At 36.3% G+C, this 25,210-nt stretch overlaps 1 non-coding gene across 1 annotated transcript; it reads right to left on the minus strand.

Annotated features, from left to right (window-relative positions):
• Nucleotides 1-4,927: 4,927 nt before the first annotated feature.
• LOC145141684 (small nucleolar RNA R71) lies at nucleotides 4,928-5,033 on the minus strand. Its single transcript, XR_013722878.1, has one exon. It is a non-coding gene; the product is annotated as a small nucleolar RNA R71 (small nucleolar RNA).
• Between the last annotated feature and the right edge of the window lie 20,177 nt (nucleotides 5,034-25,210).

Raw genomic sequence — 25,210 nt, forward strand, 5'->3', positions numbered from 1 at the left:
AGTGTAAATGACTGACTACGTAAAATAGACATTTTGATAGAAGACTGTTTAGGATATATAGTCTTGACAAAAGTTGTAATATTCATAAAAACAAGAGCACGCATATAGAGTACGTCCAAATTTGACTTCTTAGAAGGAAGTTATGATTTTTAGAAGTTACAGCATAGCAGTGTACGACACAGAAACCGAAATGGAGATCAGTCGATTGTTGGGAAAAACAATCTAAATGAGAGTTGAAGATCTCGTCAATATAATTTTGTCGTTATAAAGACAGTCAAGAGCAGACTTCATATGAGAGAGTTATGATTTTTATATGGGTTTTAACAATCTAAGCCTGTTAAAATATAACTATAAAAATGATGTGAGAATTAGCCAACACAGTCTAAATGAAAGTTGTATATCTCGTCGATAGATATGTATGTATATAAAGAATGTAAAAAACGGAGATCGTATGAAGATGTTACGGGATTTACAAAAATAGAAAATCATACGCGTGGACGAACATGAAAGTGACACGTGGCACACCAGGCACTACCCATGTGCACGACGTGCACCTCCTATTTTCACGTTGCACGTTCCTAAAAATGGCCTATAAATAGAAGCCCATGCCTCACTCATTTCCTCACACCAGTACTCTCGGGTTTCTCTCTCTAGAGAACTTTCTTCCCTCTAGATTCCCAAATTTTTGTAGTTCTGTAGTACTCGCATTAAGACTCTGAAGCAACAGAGAAACGAGCAGATAGAAGTGCTCGGTATCATGGTCCTACCCGCAACTTTTGGGTTTTTTCGCTAGAACTCTCGGTAAGTCAAGCTACGCTTACTAGGATTTTAGGATAGCTTATATTCGTAACTATAATCGTGAATAGGAACCTATAAATGCTACATTTTTCAACAATTCCAATCATAATACTGATTGATCTACTTATGAGAGAGGTGTCTAGAACGGTCATGTTGGTTTGGTTATTGGATTTCAGAAATGCTATATACCGAAATTGTCATGCCTCCTAGCTGTCCGACCTAGCTGATCCTTATTTGATAGAACTCTAATTATTTATTGGGATTAGTGAAATATCTAGCTTTCATTAAAAGATCGTCTTAGAGATTAATAAGTTAAAGTATTATAGGCTAATACTTGTTCGACGTGCTACCCACCAGCTGGATTGCCAGTAGAATCGCCCAGATAGCTGTCAATCGTCTGAATAATTGTCCAAGTGTGTTTTTCTCACTATATTATGTGCTCCACTATATATCCTATGTATGTTAGGATATAGTTTCCTTGTTGTATCCAATTAGGCCACTAGACTAGTTTAGTTAGTTGCCTGTCGTGTTGAACGGTTTGTCTATTATATATATATATATATATATATATATATATATATATATATATATATATATATATATATTGATATATTATGTGGGGAGTTGAAGGAGGCCCAGCCTTAGGCTGAAGGCCAATAGACTCAGGCGGACTAGCATTATCCTGAAGGCCAAAGTACAGCCCAACTATATGTTGTAGGCAAAAAAAGGCGGACCAGCTTCATGCAGAAGGCCAAAGGGCAGACCAACTTTATGTTGAAGGCCATTATGTGTATGCATTGTATGTGTATTGTGGTATATGTATTTTGGGGAACTCACTAAGCTTCGTGCTTACCCAGTTGATTATAAATGTTTTTCAGGTACTTCATTGACTCGTAAGAAGGGCAAGGTTCGACTGTACACACGCGCATTCGTAACATGTTTCCGTATAATGTAATTACACTCTGAAATATTTTAAAAAATAAAAATGAAAAAAACTGGGTTGAAAACCAGGACGTTACAATTCTCTTATGGAACTATATACCCCGTATTACACTCTTATCAAGAGTCCACTAACTTCTCACAAATCTATGCAACTCCATAATTTCTCTTTAACTATCCCTTAGTACGTAAAAGGTTCGATTCTATTCTTTTTCTAACAACTTCTCATAAATGAACTGTTATATTACATATACATATCTTCATAATCTCAGGGGTCCAAATTTTCTCCCTATAGGAGTTACATCTCCATCTCTTTTTCTTTATGCTTGTTCAAAATTCTTTTATGGACACATTACCAAAATATGTTCTATGTCACTTTATACACTTTATGTAACATCCCAAAAATCATGATAAAACTTTTTCATATTTCAAAAGACATTTTCGTAAAACCATGAACTAATCAATTATTGTATCAACAACATCATCAAAATCAGAGTATCAATATCATCTCTCAAAAACATAAAATGGTAGGAGGATGTGTACGATCAAGCATTTGCCTTGCCCCGATCATATGAAGTACCTGAACCGATCAAATCCATAAATGTAAGCCTAAGCTTAGTGAGTTCCCCCAAAATATCCCACACAACAATACACATATAATGCATGCACACATGAGCCTACAGTCTGCTTGGACCGCTTCGCAAGGCCTGCATGATGCCTAGTGTCACACCCTCGGTCGGCGACGGAATCGAAGAGCTGTGTGACGTTAGAATGTTGGATCTCAGATATTGAACATACATTGAATAGTACAAAACAAGATGTAACATAAATGTCACTTCAATTATAAAATATTATATCAGAATATGTTTTATTAGAATCTCTAGTAGAAATGGTGCCTCTATTGTTAGTGATATTGCCATATTTATACATACTTTTAGGCAATATTTGAATACGTTTTTATACATATTTTGGTTATTTGCATAGAATAATGGTACTTATAAGATTAAATTGTATTTTTCAGCTAAAAGAAGTCATTTTGAAGAATAATGACTAAAAGTGGTAAAAGAAGAAACTTTGAAGGCTTGGAAGACTAAAGAGAAGAAAACCCACGAAAACAGCTATATCCACGTCGTGGAGATCACTTACACGACGTGGAAAGGAAAATTCTGGAAGATGAGTACACACAAAGTCAAAATCCTTGCCCGATAAGGACTCATCTAAGTCCACGATGTGGAGCCCTATTCCACGATGTGGAATGTAATTTCATGACAAGTATATATATGTTTAACACTTACGGGTTTAAGGGTTGGTTTTTTGGAAGAACAGAGTTCCAGAGGTCGTTTTTTCAGAAGAATACAAGTCAGAAACCCCATAGCTTCAACCAAGGAAGAGGAAGGAGATCATACTTTGTTTATAGTTTGGTAAATTACTATGTCTTTGAATATGAAGTTTACTTGTGTGATTATTTTGATGAGTAGCTAAATCTAGCTGCTTCTGTTAGCTAGATGAAGTTGGAACTCATGATTTGTTTATATTAATTTAGACTTTCTAGTTGGTTAATGTCTTATGTGTGATTGTTTATACCTAGCATGCTTAACTTGATACTTGATTGCTCTGATTCATATTTTGTGTAGTTTAGTGACCATTAATCTGCATGAATTTGACTACCTAGTAATTCAGTGAACAGTATATTATTAGAGTTAAGATCAAAACAATCTTAGATAAGCAATTGAAGAATTGAATTTGGCTGTGCTGGAGAACTCATATTGTGACCACAGTTGTGTTTGTTAACTCAATCTTACATAACTCCAATCCTATCTAATAATTGATTATGTGTTAAATTATGTGTGACCATGCATAGCTCTACATGAATTAATTGAATATTGGTAAATTTGGAATTGAATTGCTAATAATATTTTAATTGGTAACCAACGGGAATCGTCATAATTAATATTTAAACCATTGTGGGAAGGTGGATTCAAACTAACATAAGTGTTTTTATAATTTGATTGAATAGTTGTTGATAAATTAAGTTCATCTAAACTTGTAACATTAGATAAAAACTCATTTTACTTTTGTTAGACTTTTAGATTAATTTAATAGTAAGTAGGTTAAATAATTGAAACTGTTCCCTGTGATCGATACCCGACTGTTTGTGCTATATTATTTGCGAAAAGGTACACTGCCTTTGGTCGAATAGCTAGTTAGATAGTAGGTAAAATTAGGTGTAGCTATATGCACGCATCAAGTTTTTGGCGCCGCTGTCGGGAAACGGCTTATTTGATTGTTAATTTATTTGCTTTGAGTTAATCGATCCTTTTTGTGGGGTAAAACCTGCAAAAAGTTAATTTTCTGCATTAATTTTTGTTTCAGATCTGAGACCACGACGTGGACCTTAAGTACACGACGTGGGTTCCGTTAGGAAGGTATTTTTAGTATTTTTATTTTTTTTTTAGTTTTGTTCAGATTTATTTTTTATTTTTGTTTATTTTACAGTAGTTCATAACCAGAGGTTCCAACAAACCTTTGGTACCACCGCTTGAAGATCCAGAGTCGGCCCTTCACAAAAATACGGATAAAAATATGAAAGAAGACCAATCACCAAAGAGCTCACCATTTAAAGACCTTAAATCGGTTTTTGTAAAGAAGAAAGGGAAGAATGTGGGAGAGTCAAGTACATCTTCGAAGGACAAAAGTAAAATTGAAGATCTTCATCAAATACCTAGTCCACAAGAATCTGAATACGAGTCCGAACCTGAATTCGAATTTAGAGAAAAGCGAACCCGAAGACGAGCCAGAAAACGAAATGGAAAACATTGCGGATATGTCCATGGGGGCATACAAGAAGCGGATAAGAGACGATACTGGTCCTGGTTTAGTACAACCTACAATTCCCGCCACTGCAACATTCGAGTTGAAAGGACACATTCTTATTGCGCTTAAGGATGTACCATTTTCTTGGAAGGATCATGAGGATGCTTACAAGCATTTAGATGAGGTCAATGACATTGCGAATTATTTCAATGTCCCAAATGTTCCTAGAGAGACAGTCTTGTTAAGGATGCTTCCCGTCACTTTTAAGGGAGCTGCAAAAGATTGGCTGAAAGCACTTCCACCTGGTGCTATTACTACTTGGGCACAGATGCGAGAGCAATTCCTAGAACAATTTTTCCCACCATCAAAGATATCTAAACTCAAGAAGGCAATAGCCAACTTTGAGCAACAACCGGTGAGTCACTTTATGAGGCATGGGAGCGTTATAAAGGGTTACTAAGAAACTGCCCTCAAAATGACCTTAACATACAAAAAGAAGTGTCTATCTTTTATGAAGGGGCGAATGTCATGACAAGGCAACTCCTTGATTCTCAAGGACCGCTTACTAAGAAAAATCCGGGTGAAGTAAAGGAGTTGATTGAAGAGTTCTCAAAGCATTCTCGTGAGTACCATAATCCAAGACATGATGGAGTTAAAGGAGTTGGGGGAGGAAATTCTGAAGACATGGCTACTGTACTAGCTATGCTTGACACCATGGACAGAAGAATGACCAAGATGGACCAACAATTCATGCTATCAGAGTTGGTTGTGAAAGGTGCAATGGTCCACACTTAACAAAAGATTTCCACTTGGATAAACATGAAAATAAAAAGGTGCAAGTTTGCTACTCGAGTGGGGATAAGTATGATGAAAATTGGAGGAAACCAAAGAGGGAGTGGTTACCATATGACGAGTATAAGAAGCTAAAAGAAGAAAAATATAGGCAGACTGACCGAGGCTTCTACCAAAAAGAACAACCACCTCCTGAAAAAGAAAGTTGATCTTGAGTCTATTTTATATAGATTTATGGAGGCTTTCGAGAAAAGACACGATGACAATGATGCAGTGATAAGGGACCAACAAGCATTGCTAAGGAATCAGCAGGCATCAATTAAAAATATCGAAGCCCAACTTAGTCAAAAAACCACTTTGGTGAATGAAAGATTATCTAACCCAGTTCCCGAGAAAAAGCCTCAATCACATGTAATGGTAATAGAAACTGAAGAGGACACCATTTCTGAATTCCTTGAAGCACTTGAAGTCGATCCACGTCAGTCCGAGCCAAAGCCAAAGAAGTCCAAACTCGAAGAAAATAAACTTGCTGAAACACTGGATCCACGACGTGGAGATTCAATATCCACGACGTGGGATAGGTCTGATCAGAAAAACTTGGATAAGGTTCCTGCTTATCGTCCTCCTTTACCGTTTCCTTCCCGAGCTAATATCCATCCACTGGAACATGAGCATTTGAAGTTTATGCAACAAGTAAAAGGTATTCCAATAAATACCCCTATCACTGATTCATTATCTAAAGTTCCCGAGTATGCCAAGTTTTTGCAAGATTTAATCAATACTCGCCAGCAATTAGAAAGGTATTCTAAGGTAATTCTAAGTGAGCAGAGTTCTAAAGAGATTATGGGAGAGTTACCAAAGAATATGGGAGATCCTGTACGCCTCACTCTTCCATGTGAATTTGGGAATAATTTGAAGACTTATGCTTTAGCTGATTCTGGGGCTAGCATAAATCTAATGCCTTTCTTGTTTTTATCAAAAACTCAATATTCCAAAGTTGAAGGCTACAAGAATGACAATTAACATTGCCAATCGTTCAGTGACATATCCTAGAGGCATTATAGAAGATATTTTAGTGAAAATTGGAAAGTTCGTTATTCCAATTGACTTTGTCATATTGGACATGAAATAAGACAACAATGTCCCAATTATCTTTGGTCGCCCTCTACTTAATACTGCTAGAGCCTTGGTTGATATTCGCGAATCCAAGCTTACCTTGAGAGTGGGAATTTGATGAAGCTACTTTTGGAGTAGAAGATGGTTTCCATGGGAGTGATGTTCAAGATGAAGTTTTCAATGTCAATAAAGAAAATGAACTTGAAGAACTAGAAAAGCTTATGGAAGAAGAGATTCGACAAGTCAACCGCACCAAACGAAGAGCATATGTTCCTATGGTCTTTGAAGTTATTGCTTATAAAACTCCAACATCATGGGTAAGTGAAGATAGTGAAGAATTGGTGTCCAGTGATGAAGAGGATGTTACTTCTAAATTAAAGAGTTCAATTGTGGAAAAGAGGATGGTGACCGTGGAGCTTAAAAATGAAGAAGTTAAACATGTGGAAAATAAGGGAGTTAAAAGAAAGCTCGAAGAAGGAGATGTAAAAGGTAAAAAAGAAAATTCTAAAAAGGTATATCTTAGACGAGTCCAAGCATATAAAAGGAAATGAAAGGAGTAAAAGGTGCAATTGGTGATGGATACTCCGACTATTTCAACGGAAGGTGGCAAGGAGTCCGGCTCAAGACTCCAACAAAAAGAAGCGCTTCTAGGGAGGCAACCCGAGCTTGGTTTGAATTTCTTTTTGTTTTTTAACTTAGTTTAATTTTTGCATTTTAGTTGATTTGTTGGATAATTAATCATCTAATTGTCTTAATTATTAAAGAAATTAGTGAAAACCATGTGTGGGTTTCTAAAAAATTAGGTGGTAAATAAATTAAGGTTTTATATTAAAAATGGACATTAGAAGTGAAAAAACCTCAATTCCATGTCGTGGGTTAAAAGCCCACTTCGTGGAAAAGGGAGTAGCCCGATCAGTTAGGCCAAGTTAAAAGCCCACGACGTGGAATCCAGATCCACGACATGGTTTTTAAAAAAAACACGGGGGGACCAGTTTTATGCTACACACTTTGACCATTCCCCATTTGTTTACTCTTTGCACACGGAAGAAAAAGATCAACCCCACACTCGATTTTCTACCACTTTCTACCATTTTCTTCCAAATTTCTTGCATCCTTTGTCTCCAAACATCATTTGGTAAGTTTTACTTCTACAAAATTTATAGTTTTCTTCACATTTTATGCATTCGGTGGTTAGGGTTTCTGTAGAGATAAATACCCAAAATTGAGTCCATTAGTTGGTTATTTTTGAATACGTGTGTGATATAAGGCCATAGATTAATGACATAAGAAAAACCCAAGAGAGATATGTGGTTGATTTTGCCCACAGATGGTCCGTTCCAGAACCACGTCTCGGACCAAGTCCACGACGTGGAGATGAAACCACGACGTGGAAACTGGGCGACCAGTTTCCTGTTTTGCCTTATAATTTGATATCTTGGTTGTTTTGGTTTGTTTCGTTTTTTGTTGGTTATTTCAGGAAAATAGGTCCTCGAAGGGCAGTTCCTCAAGCACAAGACCCTATTGATGTGACATGTATTCACCCGCTATACCGGTTTCTGCAAAATATTTCCCGTGCACTGTTGACTAATTATGGAAATCGTTTGGGATGGTTATATAACCGTGAGTTTGCAGTTTCTCCCACTGTGGATTGGGCATGGTTACGCGGGGTCGGTATGGTTACGGAGCTGGAAAAATATTGGACGAAAGTGTTTATGGGCGATGGCTTTACATTTACATGCAACGGGGTAATGAATCTATTTTCTCTTCAAGAACCCGTCTATCGGGAATTATCGGTGAAGTTCTTTGTCACCGTGAGTTTTGAGGTTAAAACCGTCGATCCCACCTACAACCGAGCACTTTCTTTTAGATTGGGAGGAATGTACTGCGAATGCAGCCTTTGGGAATTCGCATGGCGCATGGGACTCTATACCAAGGAGGAGACACTCTCACCATTTTTTGTTCTATTCTTGCAGGGATGTGTTAGAGACTTCACCTCCGGGATTTTTGATGCCCAGTTTTGGAGGACTATATCGAATCACGAGTACAATTCTAGTGATGCATGCGAGGGGAAAATTCGGAATCCCGTGTACCATTTTCTGCATCGTCTCATTACTTTCACGATCAATCACAAAAATCATGGAGATAAACTGCCTCTTCAAAACTTGTTTCATTTGTGGAGCATAATCACTCCCGGTATTTTTTGTGACATTATGTATATGCTTGCGCGATTTATGGGTAGCAAGGCAACTAACTCTAGATCCGGTAGTCCCATCACGAGTGGACATCTAGTTACCCGACTTGTCCGGTCTTATGGCATCTTAACTCCTAATTTTATTAGGAATCTTACGCGCTTTCAGGATAGTGACTTAACTATCCAAGTTTTGGGTGTCATGCGAGTTGTAGTGAATGTGGGAGGAGTTTATGTGATATCCCCGCAGGATGAAGAACAACAAATAGGGAAACAAGAAGAACAACCTCGGCCAAGGCAGAGGAATATGAGACCCCGAGGAGGGAGGGGACAACCACAACCACCACCCCAACCGTTTAAGGGCGGTATTTTAGTGAAAATATCATATCTCTATCGTACGGTCTCCATTTTCGGCATTCTTTGTCTCAAAATTCTTATCTCGCGGAGTAATACGATTCTCCTTTTGGTGACTTTAGCTCAAAGTCAACCATTATCTTCGTAGCTTTTTGACGTTGTAAGTTTTTGTGCGTGGTATATTTTCATATTTTATAAAAATCATAATTAATTAATATGGAGTCGGATTTTTACAAAATTAATATCTCCAAGGTCGGGAAGATGTGTATTTTCAGAATATGTAATTATCTACATATCTTGACACGACTTCTTGCGCGCCTTATTTTAGTTTACGGACGATTTTGCTGATAACGAGATGTGAATTACTATACTTTCATCCAAGATTAACTAATATTTAGTCTATTACGTTTGTCATGTTAATGATCGATGACAATTTTTGGAACTATTACATTATCCCCCAATAAAAAGGAATTTAAACCCCGAAATTCAAATTGTAGTTTTTGACGTGGAGGCGCTATTTGGGGAATATTAAGGAAATATGTTTTTGTTTTGAAGCATACTCTTAGGTAGTATACCACACACATTGCTTAGATCTCCTTCTATGAAAGTTTATGGCCATTATTAGCCTAGTTGGGTACCATTCTTGGTTTTGAGCATGACATGAAGATATGTCTTTAGATCTGGACATCTAAGGGCCTTTGGGGACTTAAAGTTGCCAATTTTATCAAGTCTTGGCCCTCCTTCATGCTCTAGGTCCCTTGACAAGATTTGATTAAGTGTTTTAGCCCTTTAATGCCTTGAATGGATGTAAAGTTAGCAACTTTACGTGGTATCTCAACCTTATGGGGTTGGATCTGAAGTTTGGGAACTTGGATCCCACTGGAAAGGACTGGACACAAAAAGGGCTGAAGGAACTTGTCGAGTCCCTTAGTCGACTCGACGAGTCGGTTAGGGTTTACCCGTTTTCAAGATTATGGATGAGTGCAGTGAAGGATTAGAGTTTTGGCCAGCATTAACTTGCGATCTTCTGGACATTAAGGAACTCGACGAGTTACATAGGTAACTCGGCGAGTTGACGAGTTACGCAGGTGACTCGACGAGTTGAGGTCAACAGTGACTGTTGACCTTGACTGTTGATTTTTACCTTGACCAGGAGTTGACTAGGATTGACCATTCAGTATTTAGGCCTTTTTGGTACTGGGCCTTCACGGATTTGGTCCATTGATGGATTTACGAATATTATAGTGTTGGGTTTTTGTTTGGGCTTGTGCCTCAGTCTTGGATCATACTGGGCCAAGAGTAGAATGGTCATTTTACCCCATGTATGGATTAGGGATTATAGTATGGAACCCAATTTGCTAATTGGGTGTACTGATTGGTATTGATAGCTCGGGAAGTTGGCAGGGCAGCAACTAAGGATGTCATTCGGGAAGCTTCTGCAGTCGAGATGAGTCTTCTCACCATACCAATGGGTCTACGGCACCAAGGCCGGCCCATTTTATGATATGTGGTACACTAGTTGTAGTAGAGATATGTGGTATGATAGTTAGCTTTATGCTAAGTGGTAGGCTAGTGATTATGTGATATTTGCATGGAAGACCCCGGAGGGAGCCCGTGGCAGTTGGATATAAGACCATGTGGGGAGCCCGTTGCATTCCTAGGTAAAGACCCTGGGGGAGCCCATGACATGATGGTATAAGACCCTGGGGGGAGCCCACGGCCTCCTTATATGTTTATGTATGAGTTATGTAGTATGATAGATACTTCTGTGATATATGATATGCTATTTGATTATGTATGTTATTGCATGGAAGACCCAGGGGGAGCCCGTGGCAGTGGGATATAAGACCATGTGGGGGAGCTCGTGGCATTACTAGGTAAAGACCATGGGGGGAGCCCATGGCACGAAGGTATAAGACCCTGGGGGAGCCCACGACATCCTTATATGTTATTATGCATGGCTTATGGGATATATGTAGATTTTATAGCTAATATGATATGTGTTATGTGGATTGTGTGTGGGGTATGCTCTGGGGGACTCACTAAGCTTCATGCTTACAGTTTTATTTATTGTTTCACGTATCATCGGTTTAGGAAGGAAATGCCTGGATTGATCGCAGTGCACACATCCATGTTTTTCCGCATTGAATGATTTTGGGATGAACTCTGATAAATGTTTTAATTAACAATGTTTTGGATGTTTGGAATAAATTATATCTATGTTTTGACTATGTTAAAAATGAAATTTTTACCCTTGATTTTGGGGTCGTTACAAGTTGGTATCAGAGCCTTGGTTTGAGGGATTCGGACATACTTTCGGGTGTGTCTGAACTCAAACTGAGGATCTGTAAAGTTTTCAAAAAGAAAAATGTTTTCAAGGAAAAAGTTTTCTGTAAGTCCCTAAATTTGCTTGTGTATCAATCAGATCTGTTTGATGGTGCGGAATCCCAATCAAACGGATGATGTCAGATCAAATAGAAGAGAAGGAGAAGAAGAAGATGATGAATCTTGTATGTATTGATATGAATGAAGATTCGAATACAAGATTCACACACACTAACACACACTCTCTTTTCTCTAGTTTCTCTCTCTAGAACACCTTCAAATGCACACACTTAAGCTCCTCTAGTGTTCATCACTCTACTCCTCACCCCTTACACCTATATTTATACATAAGAAACATGGGCTTGGTGAACATGGGTCGTAAATGGGTTTACGGCCGTAAACACAACCGTAAACACGTATACGACCGTAAACACCAAGCTGTTTACGGTCCAAGACACAAAATACATTTTCCTAGAAAAGCAAAGTATAAACCATATTTTTGACCCAACAATCTCCCCCTTGGTTTATAGCTTTCTTTTCTAAATGACCCAACAAGCTCCCCCTAAAAAGGTAGCTGGCTTTTCTTGTTAATCTTCATTGTGAGCTTGGCTTCAGCATTTATCTTCAAATTCTTCACAACTTCAAGATGAACTTGATGAATCTTCAATGAATGACTTCATCTTGAGAACTTGAGCTTTTCTTCAGAATTTGGCATTGAACGCACATTGGGTGAGGAGGCTTGATGTACTGATTCTTGAAAGATAGTGCTTTCAGCTTGAGAATCTTTAGAGAGAACATCAGAGAGAACAAATCTTCTGGATCACTTCAGCAGGTACAAGAATAGCAGCAAATTGATTGAGGAGGCTTTAATGGAATCTGTCACATAATCTTCAATTACAGCTTGAGCTTGCTTCTGGGGTTGAAAGATTGAATGTTGGAAGAATAATCTTCATTTCTTGCTCCTTCGAATGAGAATTCTTCGATGATCACGGATGAAGCCTTGGCTCAGAAATCTTCGACACAAACTCCATGAGTTTCATCTTCACCTAAATTCACTTTTCAAGACAAAACAAAACTAAAAGAAAACTTAGCACACGATATTTTTGGATTTTTCATATTTTCTGAAAAAGAAATAAAACAGAAATAACACTATTATTGGATTTTTAATTTTTTTGATTTTTGTTTGGTTTTCAAAATTTTTAATTCTCCCCTAATATTTAAATTAGAAGAAAACTATGAACAAATTAAACAAAAATAAAAATGATATCTAACTTTAAGAGTGATTTGGGACCAAAGTTTTTAGACAGCCTTTATACATTTATCAGTACCTCTCCCTTCATGAATAGATCTGGTCAATCGCCGGTATTGTGTTCCACTTAAACACGAGAGATTGTGACAAAATTAGGACATACTATAAGTGACAAGACAATGTGATCCTAAGTTCCTAGATAATATTCCTTAAGGATCATTCAGCTGACGACGACCAAAGATATTGTTGTCCACCTAAATTGAGCAGCGAGATCTACAGACAACCTAGTGATTGTTCAATTTTCAATGTACTAGAACATGTTTCCCGCTTCCTGACATACCCCAATAATCAGGAACTTCCAAAGTACTCCTTACTTTAGGTGAGCAGACAATTATTATGAGAGAAGTCAGATTTAGAATGCATATGCTATACACCCAGGTTGGATCTCTTCCAATCACGCAGAGGGTGAAACATATGACTAACCAGATTTAGAGGGATTGAAAAGTAGAATGGTGCATATGCTGTGTACCAGGTCGGATGGTTAATCACGCAAAGGAGACATCATATGGCTAACAGGCAGGAAGAATTGCATAGATAGAAGATGCATAGAAATAGAGTTGCATATGTTGTAGTCCAGGTCGGATGTATTTCAATCACACAGAGGAGGCAACATATGACTAACATAAGGAAAGCAAGAAAATAATTTTCTACAGACCTACTTTATCGAAATTCCCCAGTCGCCCCATCAATACTGGAATTAAGGACAAAGTTCGTACATCGAGGAAGAGTTAAACCACAGTTCTAGATACAGATTAATTTAATGTGACCGGTGGATTATCATGTATATCTCCCTGATCAACCTATCTGAGCGTCGTATTGTCAGGCTAAATGGATCTATCTAGGTCAAGATTTTTCAAGTCTCTAGATTCCTTAAGTTCATTAATGCCCAGTCAAGTCCATTTTAATCTTTCGTGCCTACCAGCGCATCGAACACAGAGCCTAGACAATTCAGATTCAGTCCCTTACACAGATTTAGATTGTCTGTTATCACATGATTATATCACTTCCCAAAACATCTCCCTCAAGCACATTCCATAACCAACATATTTTTTTTTGATTTTTTGATTTTCTAATGTTTTTGGATTTTTTTTAAAATTTAAAAATTTTTGTTTTGTTTTTATTTCTCCCCCTAAATTTGTGCATAGGAGAGAAACGAAAGTAAATGCACAAATTTCAACTATCCTAAAACAAAAATTAGTCTTTAAAGCGAATCAGCTTAAGAAAAACTCAGGAGTATAGAGAGGAAAACTCAAACCGTAAGTCACCGATTGAATTTGCATCCAGAAGGTCTGAGAACAGCACGCGTAATCTCAGAACAGATCCGAAAATTCTTCATGTCATTAAGCACTAACCCCGTTTGTGATCTCTTCCCTTCTTCCTTTCCCGAAAAGGACACATACTCCCAAACAATGTTCTGAGTGTTGTACAGTTGAGAGATCTCTCCTATCATGTGCCAGGAACAACCACTACCAACAAACCAAAGTCTGATGATATGCCTCCATAGCTGCTCCGACACAGAACGGGATCAGTTAGTCTTTGGAACCCAGTCCATTTTGAAACTGGGTCGACCTTTGTCATCCTTGCACTGTACTCTCTCCCATGACATATCCTGTTTATCACAAACAGAAGATGAAGAAATATTAGAGTCATTAGTTGATTTGGGAGAGTGAGCCTTTGGAACCCATTTGTAGTTGGGTTTAACCCATTTCTTTTTCGATCTGATGGGTGGCTCGGTACTTGATTTTGAACTTGATGTCGGCCGTTGAGATGACTTTGATTTTGGCTTCACGGGAGCATCTCTTGGATTTGGCTTCTTGGCCGGCATTTCCTTCTTGACTTTGGGATTTTGATTCTTGTCCTTTGGAGTTTGATTCTTGCTCTTCTGCGCATTCCAGTCATCATTGTATGAACGTGACCTTGAGGGGTTTCTTTTGGAATATCTCCCTCTTGGCGCGTTTTGCCATCCATGTGCGTAGTAGGGAACGTATGCGCGATTTGGACAGTTTCGGGCAATGTGACCAGGTGTTCCACAGTGAAAACAAGTCTTTTTCTTCACTGGGAAATTGTTTCTTCCTGCCCCTGGTGGCGTGTCTTTGCCTTGTCTCTTGCTTTTCCCACACGCACAGTTGCAGCATGCATTCTGTTTAACTTGATTTGGTGGCCTGTATTTCTCAACAGCAGGTTGATCAGAAGCAGCTGAGTTCGAAGCAACAGATTCAGAGCTCAAGGAGATGTTGGTTTGTTCAGTGGTGTTCTCCTTGTTCTCATCCTCTGCTACTTTACCTGCACATGAAGTAGATGTGCTAGAAACAGGAACATCAGTATTTTCAAACAAATAATCAAATATGTCAAAAAAATTTAACTCAACATGATCCGATGCAAAAGCATCAAAAGCATCATAAGATCTATCATCAACTTTAATATCAGAAACAGAAGGTTGTTCATTGGAAACAAAAACATCAGGTTCAGGCTCAGTTTTGTTATCAGAAACAGATCCTTCAACTTTGTGCTTTGACTGATCTAAGGATTGATCTGCAGGGGAAGTAGAAACGTCAGTACTTTCAACATTAATAAATCCTTCTGAAACGAAACCAGATGGCTTGCCATAAACCATGAATGGTTCGATGGCAATCTCATCTTTGGATAGGGGTTGATACTTATATGTATGATTATAAGGAGGAGGTACACTATCGTATCCTAAACCCTTTTGTTGGTTTCGTTTGAACTGCATGCAGTGATCAATGATGTTGGCAACTACCTCGCTTGATCCATCAAATTTTCTAAAATCAAAATTTGCAGTTTCAAATTGTCCCTTTAATGTATCAAGCTCGGTAATTAACTCATCATTTTGTCTCTTAACATAATCATAAAGTTCACATTTTTCACTGTATTCTGTTTGAATTCTTTTAAAATCTTTTATTTTTGTTTCTAACTGGGCCTTAAGGGGTTTCTGTCCTTTCCTGAGTTGATATCCTTCATATCTCAGGTCCTCAACTTCTCTTTTTAATAAATCAATTTGTTCCCGAAGAAACTTAATCGTAGTTTCACAAGATGGAGTACATGAAACTTTATTGACTGGAACGTTTGAAGAACTCATTGTTTTTTTTTTTTTTTTTTAAATATCCCCTTTGACTAAAAACTCAAAAGTCAACCTCAAAAGTCAAATTTAAAAGTCAAACTCAAAAGTCAAACTTGAAAAGTCAAACTTAAAAGTAAAACCGAAAAGCTAAATTTGAAAATTTAAAAGTTAAATAAGAAAGTCAAAGTTTAAAGTCAAAGGTCAAATTTTAAAAGTCAAAGTCAAAATTTTAAGTAAAAAGTCAAAAATTAAACACTAAAATATTTGGTTGAAATTGGAAATTATAATGAAAAGAAATTGAATTTTCGGCTGAAAGTGTCAAAATGCGAAATTAGGATCCGAAAAGGACACTTTATGAATTAAATTTCGAAGGAGTGAAGCAAGTTGTCAGCTAGACGAGTTGGTAAAGCGTTGTGTTGCTCAACCAGAGGTCCCGGGTTCGATTCCCGGCACCCCCAATTCCGTTTCCCTTTTTATTGAAGCGCTGATGCGAAGCTTGCTACTGCTGAGTCGAGCTGTCCTTCAAGCCGTTCACCGAGCCGAGGCCGCAAACTCCGGCGACCGTAAACCGCCGACCGTAAACACGTTTACGGCCGTAAACTCCGGCGACCGTAAATACGTTTACGGCCGTAAACTTCGGACCGTAAACCCTTCAAAGACCGTAAACACAGCTTCAGATCGCAAAAAAACGACGTTTTTCACCATTTTTGCTCCAAAACTCGATCAAAAACTCGTTTTTATCAAAAACGCGAAGAACAAACCGCCCCTAATTTTCAGAGATCTATCCAAAAACCCAGGAATTTTTCAAAAATAAGATCAAATATGCTCCAGATCTGACAAAAATGACTGATACAATCCAAGCTCTGATACCAATTGTAAGTCCCTAAATTTGCTTGTGTATCAATCAGATCCGTTTGATGGTGCGGAATCCCAATCAAACGGATGATGTCAGATCAAATAGAAGAGAAGGAGAAGAAGAAGATGATGAATCTTGTATGTATTGATATGAATAAAGATCTGAATACAAGATTCACACACACTAACACAAACTCTCGTTTCTCTAGTTTCTCTCTCTAGAACACCTTCAAATGCACACACTTAAGCTCCTCTAGTGTTCATCACTCTACTCCTCACCCCTTACACCTATATTTATACATAAGAAACATGGGCTTGGTGAACATGGGTCGTAAATGGGTTTACGGCCGTAAACACAACCGTAAACACGTATACGATCGTAAACACCAAGTTGTTTATGGTCCAAGACACAAAATTACATTTTCCTAGAAAAACAAAGTATAAACCATATTTTTGACCCAACAATCTCCCCCTTGGTTTATAGCTTTCTTTTCTAAATGACCCAACAAGCTGCCCCTAAAAAGGTAGCTGGCTTTTCTTGTTAATCTTCATTGTGAGCTTGGCTTCAGCATTTATCTTCAAATTCTTCACAACTTCAAGATGAAATTGATGAATCTTCAATGAATGAATTCATCTTGAGAACTTGAGCTTTTCTTCAGAATTTGGCATTGAACGCACATTGGGTGAGGAGGCTTGATGTACTGATTCTTGAAAGATAGTGCTTTCAGCTTGAGAATCTTCAGAGAGAACATCAGAGAGAACAAATCTTCTGGATCACTTCAGCAGGTACAAGAATAGCAGCAAATTGATTGAGGAGGCTTCAATGCAATCTGTCACATAATCTTCAATTACAGCTTGAGCTTGCTTCTGGGGTTGAAAGATTGAATGTTGGAAGAATAATCTTCATTTCTTGCTCCTTCGAATGAGAATTCTTCGATGATCACGGATGAAGCCTTGGCTTAGAAATCTTCGACACAAACTCCATGAGTTTCATCTTCACCTAAATTCACTTTTCAAGACAAAACAAAACTAAAAGAAAACTTAGCACACGATATTTTTGGATTTTTCATATTTTCTGAAAAAGAAATAAAACAGAAATAACACTATTATTGGATTTTTAATTTTTTTGATTTTTGTTTGGTTTTCAAAATTTTTAATTCTCCCCTAATATTTAAATTAGAAGAAAACTATGAACAAATTAAACAAAAATAAAAATGATATCTAACTTTAAGAGTGATTTGGGACCAAAGTTTTTAGACAACCTTTATACATTTATCAGTACCTCTCCCTTCATTAATAGATCTGGTCAATCGCCGGTATTGTGTTCCACTTAAACACGAGAGATTGTGACAAAATTAGGACATACTATAAGTGACAAGACAATGTGATCCTAAGTTCCTAGATAATATTCCTTAAGGATCATTCAGCTGACGACGACCAAAGATATTGTTGTCCACCTAAATTGAGCAGCGAGATCTACAGACAACCTAGTGATTGTTCAATTTTAAATGTACTAGAATATGTTTCCCGCTTCCTGACATACCCCAATAATCAGGAACTTCCAAAGTACTCCTTACTTTAGGTGAGCAGACAATTATTATGAGAGAAGTCATATTTAGAATGCATATGCTATACACCCAGGTCGGATACTGATGGATTAGGTGTCTAAGCCCATAACTATAATTGGTATGTATTTGGCCCGATAGTAGCATGGTCCATTTCGGGTTGCCTTCACCAGAACAATTTGATAGATGGATATTTGAGAAAGAGGTTATTTGTGACTTACTGATATATTATAAGTATAATATATTAATTGAGAAATCATATTATTTAATTAGTATTGATCAAGAATTAATTTTGAATTAATTTATTGATAAAAAGAAACTAATTAAATTCATACATATGGATAGGGCTAATGATCCATGATTGATTTGTGATAAGATAAGCTTATGGGTTAGTCCATGAAGTGTTAGTCCAAATCAAGTGTTGGAATATAGGCTTAAGTGTAAGAATTAGGTTTACACATGGCTCTTGGAATTCTACACTATATATATGTAACTCTAAGCACTAAAATCGGCTACCACTTGCATTCCAAGAAGAAGAATCCGATTTTGAGTCTCCTAAACCTCTCTCATATCCATCTAGTTGTTTATTGGCGTTTGTGACTTATTTTAGGCACAACACTTGGGGTGCTAAGTTCTCTTAAGGCCAAAGTTCTACTAGCTACATCAAAAGATAATCTTCTAACTAGTTTTATGATTCATATATCAAATTTTGTATGCTAGTTTAGGCTTCATGCTTTGGAAACCAATATTGCATGTATAATTAGAAAAAACTTAGATCCAAAGCATTAGGGTTGTATGTGCACCATAGGAATGTTAGAGTACATAACACCCAACAGTGGTATCAGAGCCATGGGTGTTTTCTATTATATTGATGCAATTGTGTAATTTTCAAAGCTGAAAAAACTACATTTCTGGATTCTGCCCGGGCCAACTCGACGAGTTGGATTATCAGATGGCAGAATTTTCGAGTTTTTTTGCCTGTTGTGGATTAGGATCATTACCACAAACTGTTTTGGTTCACAAAATTCGATTTTACTGATATGGTAATTTTTATCCCCATCCAATAACATAATCATTGTCAAATTTTAAGATAATTACTTGATTTTGTGAAAAACTAATTATTTGTAAAATTTGAAATTATATGAATAATATTAAGTCAATTGGTAAATGATAAATTATATGATAATGTTATTAGTTAAATTGATCTAAATGTTTCTTGAAGAGTTTCATAACTTGTCCTCAAGTTATGAAATGTGAAAAGTCATCATTCATGAAACATTAATTTTTTTTTAAGTTTTAGAATTCCAAAGGTCTTGAAGAGTTACATAACTTGTCCTCAAGTTATGGAACTTGGAAAGTCTCTTTTATGTAACATAAATTCTAAAACTAAAGAGGTTTTGAAGAGTTTCAAAACTTGCCCTCAAGTTTTGGAATTTGAAAAGTCTCATTTATGAAACTTTAATTCCAAACCCTAGAATTTTAAAAGTTTAAAATTCAACCCTATACTATTATAATATTAAAATTTAATACTTATATATATGTATAAGACAAGTCAGTCTTACCGTTAGTAGGCCTCATTCACGAAGCCGGTCTATAAGGGGGTATAAGGTTACTGCCTATAAAATGGTGGTTTAATGGGTGTCCACTCTCACCCACCGCTTCCTTGATTGGTGGAGGGTCGTTAGGCGAACGGGTAGGATAGGACATTAATCCTCATTAATAAGTATAATGATATTTTAAAGTAACTAAACTTTTATAAATTCTCAATCTTAGTTACTTTAGGAAAAATGTGAAAATGGTGCTATTCCATGGAAATTGCACTTTGCACCTTGCTAAGTCATTAGTGGAGCATGTGTGGTTAACCGGCACACTAATTTGGGACTAGCTGTGACATCCGCCTAAAATGGATTCGGGTCAACCCAACCCAATTGGAAATTTAATAAACCCTACTCAAGATTACTTGACGCTAATAGGATCAAAACCCATACACTACGATATAAATTGACGTTAATAGCAACATAGTATAGTACAACGTTATAACTATAATCAAATTAAATTATGATACCATATTAAAATCAAATCAAAGTATAATGCTCTAATTAAATTAAAAGAATCAAACTTGAATGCTATAATTAAACTTCAAATCAAAGTAGATTGTTATAATCAAATAATAACCTATCTTTTATAAAACTCCCTTTTTATAAACTTTACATTAAATTTTATAAAACTCTATTTTTATAAACTTTACATTAAATTTTATAAAACTCTTATATTAATTATGTAAAAGATGCTTGTGTTAGTGGGAAATTATGAAGACCACCAAAAGCAAAAAGATTATTCCCATGGTCTCCCACTCACACCTCCCATCCACTTTCCTTTCCTTTTTCTCCCAACACATTATTCTCTTCACCACTTAAACCTTCTCTATTCTTTCTCTCACTCTCAATCTCGAAATTCATCCAAGAAATACTCATATTCCAGCCAAGAACAATCTATTATACTCCAATCTTCATCCCTCTTGAAGCATTCATCAAGGTATGTTGTTAAAAGTTTCAAATTCATACAAGAAACAAATTAAATCCACCAAACTATCTAAAACTCATTTTATGCATAAACCTGATTTTTCTCAGAATCCCATCAATAAAATAAGAAGTTCTGGAAATTTTCAAAAAATAACTTATTTTTATTGAATTACTATAATTATTGCAATAAAGTAGGACAATAATTCACATAAAATACTTTTTGCATTCAATAAATTCTGAGAAAATTCTGGGATGACCTATATATTGATTAAACATAATTTATGAAGTTTCATGCATTTATATTACTGTTTACTATTATTTATGATTTTATTGATTAATTAATAATGAAATATATAAAAAATACTTCCCATAGTCACAAATATCCGAAACTTATACAATGGGCTCTATATAATGTTATAAAACTATGGTTAATTTTACAGAATTTTTGGGAATCATTTATTATTTTTCCCGGATTTTGTTGTTGTTTAATCATTAAAGTATTAAATAAATACTAAAACAGTTCAGAAAAATATAAAAATTTTACAGTAATTAATATTGTATGAAATAATGATTTCCTAATAATTTCATAATTTTTCAATACTGTTTACTATTTAAAACCATTTTCCTAAGTATTTAAGCATGTAAAAATGCATTTTAATGATTATTTCATATAAATAATTGTTAAAATCTGTAAATAATTATAATTGGGCAAGTAATTATTTTAATAAGAAATTATTAAAATCTAGCCTAAATTGAAAATATAAATTAATTATGCAAAGTAATTAATTCAATTTAAAATTCATTTAACAAATGAATATCTTAATATTCTAATCAAAATGAATTATTGTTAATTCATCTAATATAAGAATATGTGTTTAATTATTTGTATTAATACTCCATTCTCGTTTAGCAGTTCCTAAACCAAAACTATTAATTATATTAGGTTCTACGCCATTTTGACCCGAACCGTCTATCGTACGACACACGCATTTCGTTTTGGGACTAAAGTGAGTAATCTACCCCATATTTTATAATTTTCAATACTTTTGGGGTGTATCATGTGGTTCTAATATGTTCCAACTTCATTTTATTGTTTTATCACAATTGAGACATTGTTGGGACATTTATACGTGAGTCATTAATTGTATAACTATAGTTTGTTTACGCTACATGTACTTGTAGTGCATTACCATTTTTAGTCTAATCTCCATGACTATGCCCGTATTCTTGAGGTACGTTATGGACAATAATAGCGCTATTGGGTTGACCACCCCGCCTTGGGACGCTAAGGTGATTGATCGCACGTGGTTGGGTGTGTTTGATGATTAGATGCTCCATCCTATATATATATATATATATATATATATATATATATATATATATATATATATATAGGGTGAGGACTTATTGTTGTTGTTATCATTTGTTAATCAATTTTTGATTTATAAACCGTTATCTCAAATACAATTGTTTGCCGACTTCAAAAGAAAACAAATTTCAAATTATAAATGTTTCAACTTCACAATTTTCTCTACTAAAATTAGATTACTCACCAACTCTCGTAGTTGACCTGTTTTTACCCATGATGCAGATTTGAAGAATGAAGTTGATGAAAAATAGGTTGTGCCTTAGAAATCCACAAGACTATTTAAATTTGATGTAATAAATGTTGTTCGTATTTGGATTGGTATTTGTATGTTGTGGATCTTGTTTGCATACTTAGTACTTAATTGAATCTAATCATATTATAACATAGTTGTCATGAGACTTTGAACAATATATCACGCCTTGATCGATTCCGACAAGGATCGGGGTGTGACACTAGCAAGGGTGGCAAAGGGAAACTTGATGTTAATCATGGATCAATGGAGCGTTTGTGGTTAACCGACACATTGATCAAGTGATTTGTAACATTAAGAATACCAAGCACATTTGCATGGTTATTCACGCCTTGTTTAAACATGCCATTGAAAAGTTCAATGAATCTCAAAAGAATCTAGGAATTTCAATTCATTTAAAACCTAAATCTTCTTTTTTGTTTTTGATGGTGGAAATTGGTAAATCGTCATTTACCTACCTTCAAATATTTTACAATTGGATTACAGCATCCCTCTTCCGAATTGTAGAATATTGTGTTGGGTCCTAGCCTTAATATTTCATTTTGGGTGTTATATTTGATGGGTTTTGAGCATTCTAACACTTCCTAAGTGTACATGCAACCCTAATAACCTTGGATCTATGTTTGTCTAATAATCATGCAAAGTTGAATTCCAAGGTTATATTCCTATCTAGCATACATGGGGAACATTTTTAACTTGAATGAAAGATAGAATAACTTACCTTGTTGTTGATTATGATCCTTGAAACCTTGTGAGCCTAGCACCCCAAGTGTGATGCCTCAAATGCTTCACACAACACCAAATGCAAAGGAGTAAACTTTGAGAGAATATTACACTTGCAAAATCGGCTCTAGCCCTCTTGTTTCTTATGTGTATCCGATTTTGGTGGAGAATGGGTTTCTTATATAGTGTTGACACATCTAGGGTTACACCATGTAAACCCTAATGTGTCATGACTCTTCATTTCCATGACCCATGGGTTTGTAACTCCCATGGAGCATCCATGGAGCATCCTATGGGTGGAACCCAACTTGATAATCCATGGAGCTTCTTAACCCACTATATAAGATATGGAAGATTTACATAATCTACCCATATATTTAATTAGTTATCTTTTGATCACTTAATTAATTCTAAATTAATTCTTGATCAAACTAATTAAATAATATTATTAATATATTAGAACTTATAATATATTAATAAACCATAAGTGTTATTTCTCTCATTTTAGTTTATCCAATTGCATGGTGCCATGCAACCCAAATGGACCATGCCGGGTCGGGTCAAGTACATACCAGAAATAGTTATGGACTTAGAAACCTTATCCAACAATATTAAGGATCCTTATCTAATCTAAACTTTGTTTTTCTTTTCAGATGTCTACTTCAAACAATGCTTCAAACCCAATCCCTTCCGGCTCTTTCTCCCTCATGAACCTATGTGGGAGAGTCATCTTTGATGGATCGAACTTCAATGATTGGATTCGAAACATCCGCATGGCTATTTGCTACGCGGACAAAGAATATGTCCTTGATAAAGAGCTAAAGGAGATTGATGAAAACACTGCTACTTCCTAACAAATTGCTGAGTATAAGACCCATGAGAGGGACGCGACAAAGGTGTCGTGTATTATGATTGCTACCATGACTGCTGAGCTTCAGAAGTCCTATGAGGACATTTGGCCTTATGAAATGCACCAGGATTTGATGGAAAGGTACCATCAAAGTGCTCGGCGGGAAAGGTATGAAATCATTGCCTCCATGATTACTACCAAAATGAAGGATGGAGAGTCTATCACGGCCCACTTGAAAAAGATGCAAAGGTTTGTGGAGCGCTTCCTGAAGTTGAATGTCAATTTCGATGAAGAATTGGCAATTGACATTATCCTACACTCTTTACCTTCTTGTTATAATCTGTTTCGTATGAATTATCATATGAACAAGGAGGAGGCCACTCTAAGCAAGCTTCAAGGTCTTTTGAGAACTGCTGAAAGCAGTTTGAAAGGCAAATCTGTTGTACCTACTCCTACTACTACTGCCCCTGTCTTGGCAATTAGACATGGGAAGGGAAAGAAGAGGAAAGCCTCCTCAAAGAGCCACAAGGGAAAGTCCCATGTTGGATCCTCTTCTAGTGGATCCAAAGGTGGTTCTGCTACCCCCTCCTCAAATCCAAAGGAAGCAGAGTGCTTCCATTGTCATGAAAAGGGAATTGGAAACGAAGCTGCCCCAAACACTTGCAGTACATAAATGATGGAAAGATCAAGCCCTCCTTTACAGGTATTTACACTATTCTGTCTAATAACTCATCACATGCTAATTCTTGGGTCCTTGATACATGATGTGGTTTTCACATTTGTTCTTATTTGCAGGGTCTAAAAGTAAGTAGGGATGTGGAGCACGGGAATATGAACTTGATCATGGGGAATAGGAAAAAGTCTCATGTCACCAAGATTGGAGTTTATTCTTTATTGCTTAGTAGTGGGGTAAATTTAGAATTGAATAATTGTTGCTACTCGTCTGATATGGCGAGAAATATTATTTCCTTTCATGGTTTGTATGAACAAGGTTTTACTTTCTCGTTTAATAATGAGATTGGTAGTATTAATGCTTATTATAATGGTAAATTTTATTTTGAAGGATTGCCTTGTAATGGTATATATGAAACTGTGATAGTTGTAGATAACTTCAGAAATAATGTGTTGCATATCGATTCGTCCAATGGTTTGGATAAAGCATGCTTATGGCATTGTCGTCTTGGACATTTCAGCAAGAAACGCATAGCCCAACTCCAAAAGGATGGAGTTTTTGACTCATTTGACTTAAAGTCAGATGACACGTGTGAATCTTGTTTTCTTGGAAAGATGACAAAGTCACCCTTCACTAGTTCTTGTGTAAGGGGTGAGGGTTTGTTGGATCTCATACATACAGATATGTAT

The sequence above is a fragment of the Lactuca virosa genome, chromosome 9 (genome assembly GCF_052849685.1).
Source record: "Lactuca virosa cultivar CGN04683 chromosome 9, Lactuca_virosa_CGN04683_v6, whole genome shotgun sequence".
Taxonomy (NCBI): domain Eukaryota; kingdom Viridiplantae; phylum Streptophyta; class Magnoliopsida; order Asterales; family Asteraceae; genus Lactuca; species Lactuca virosa.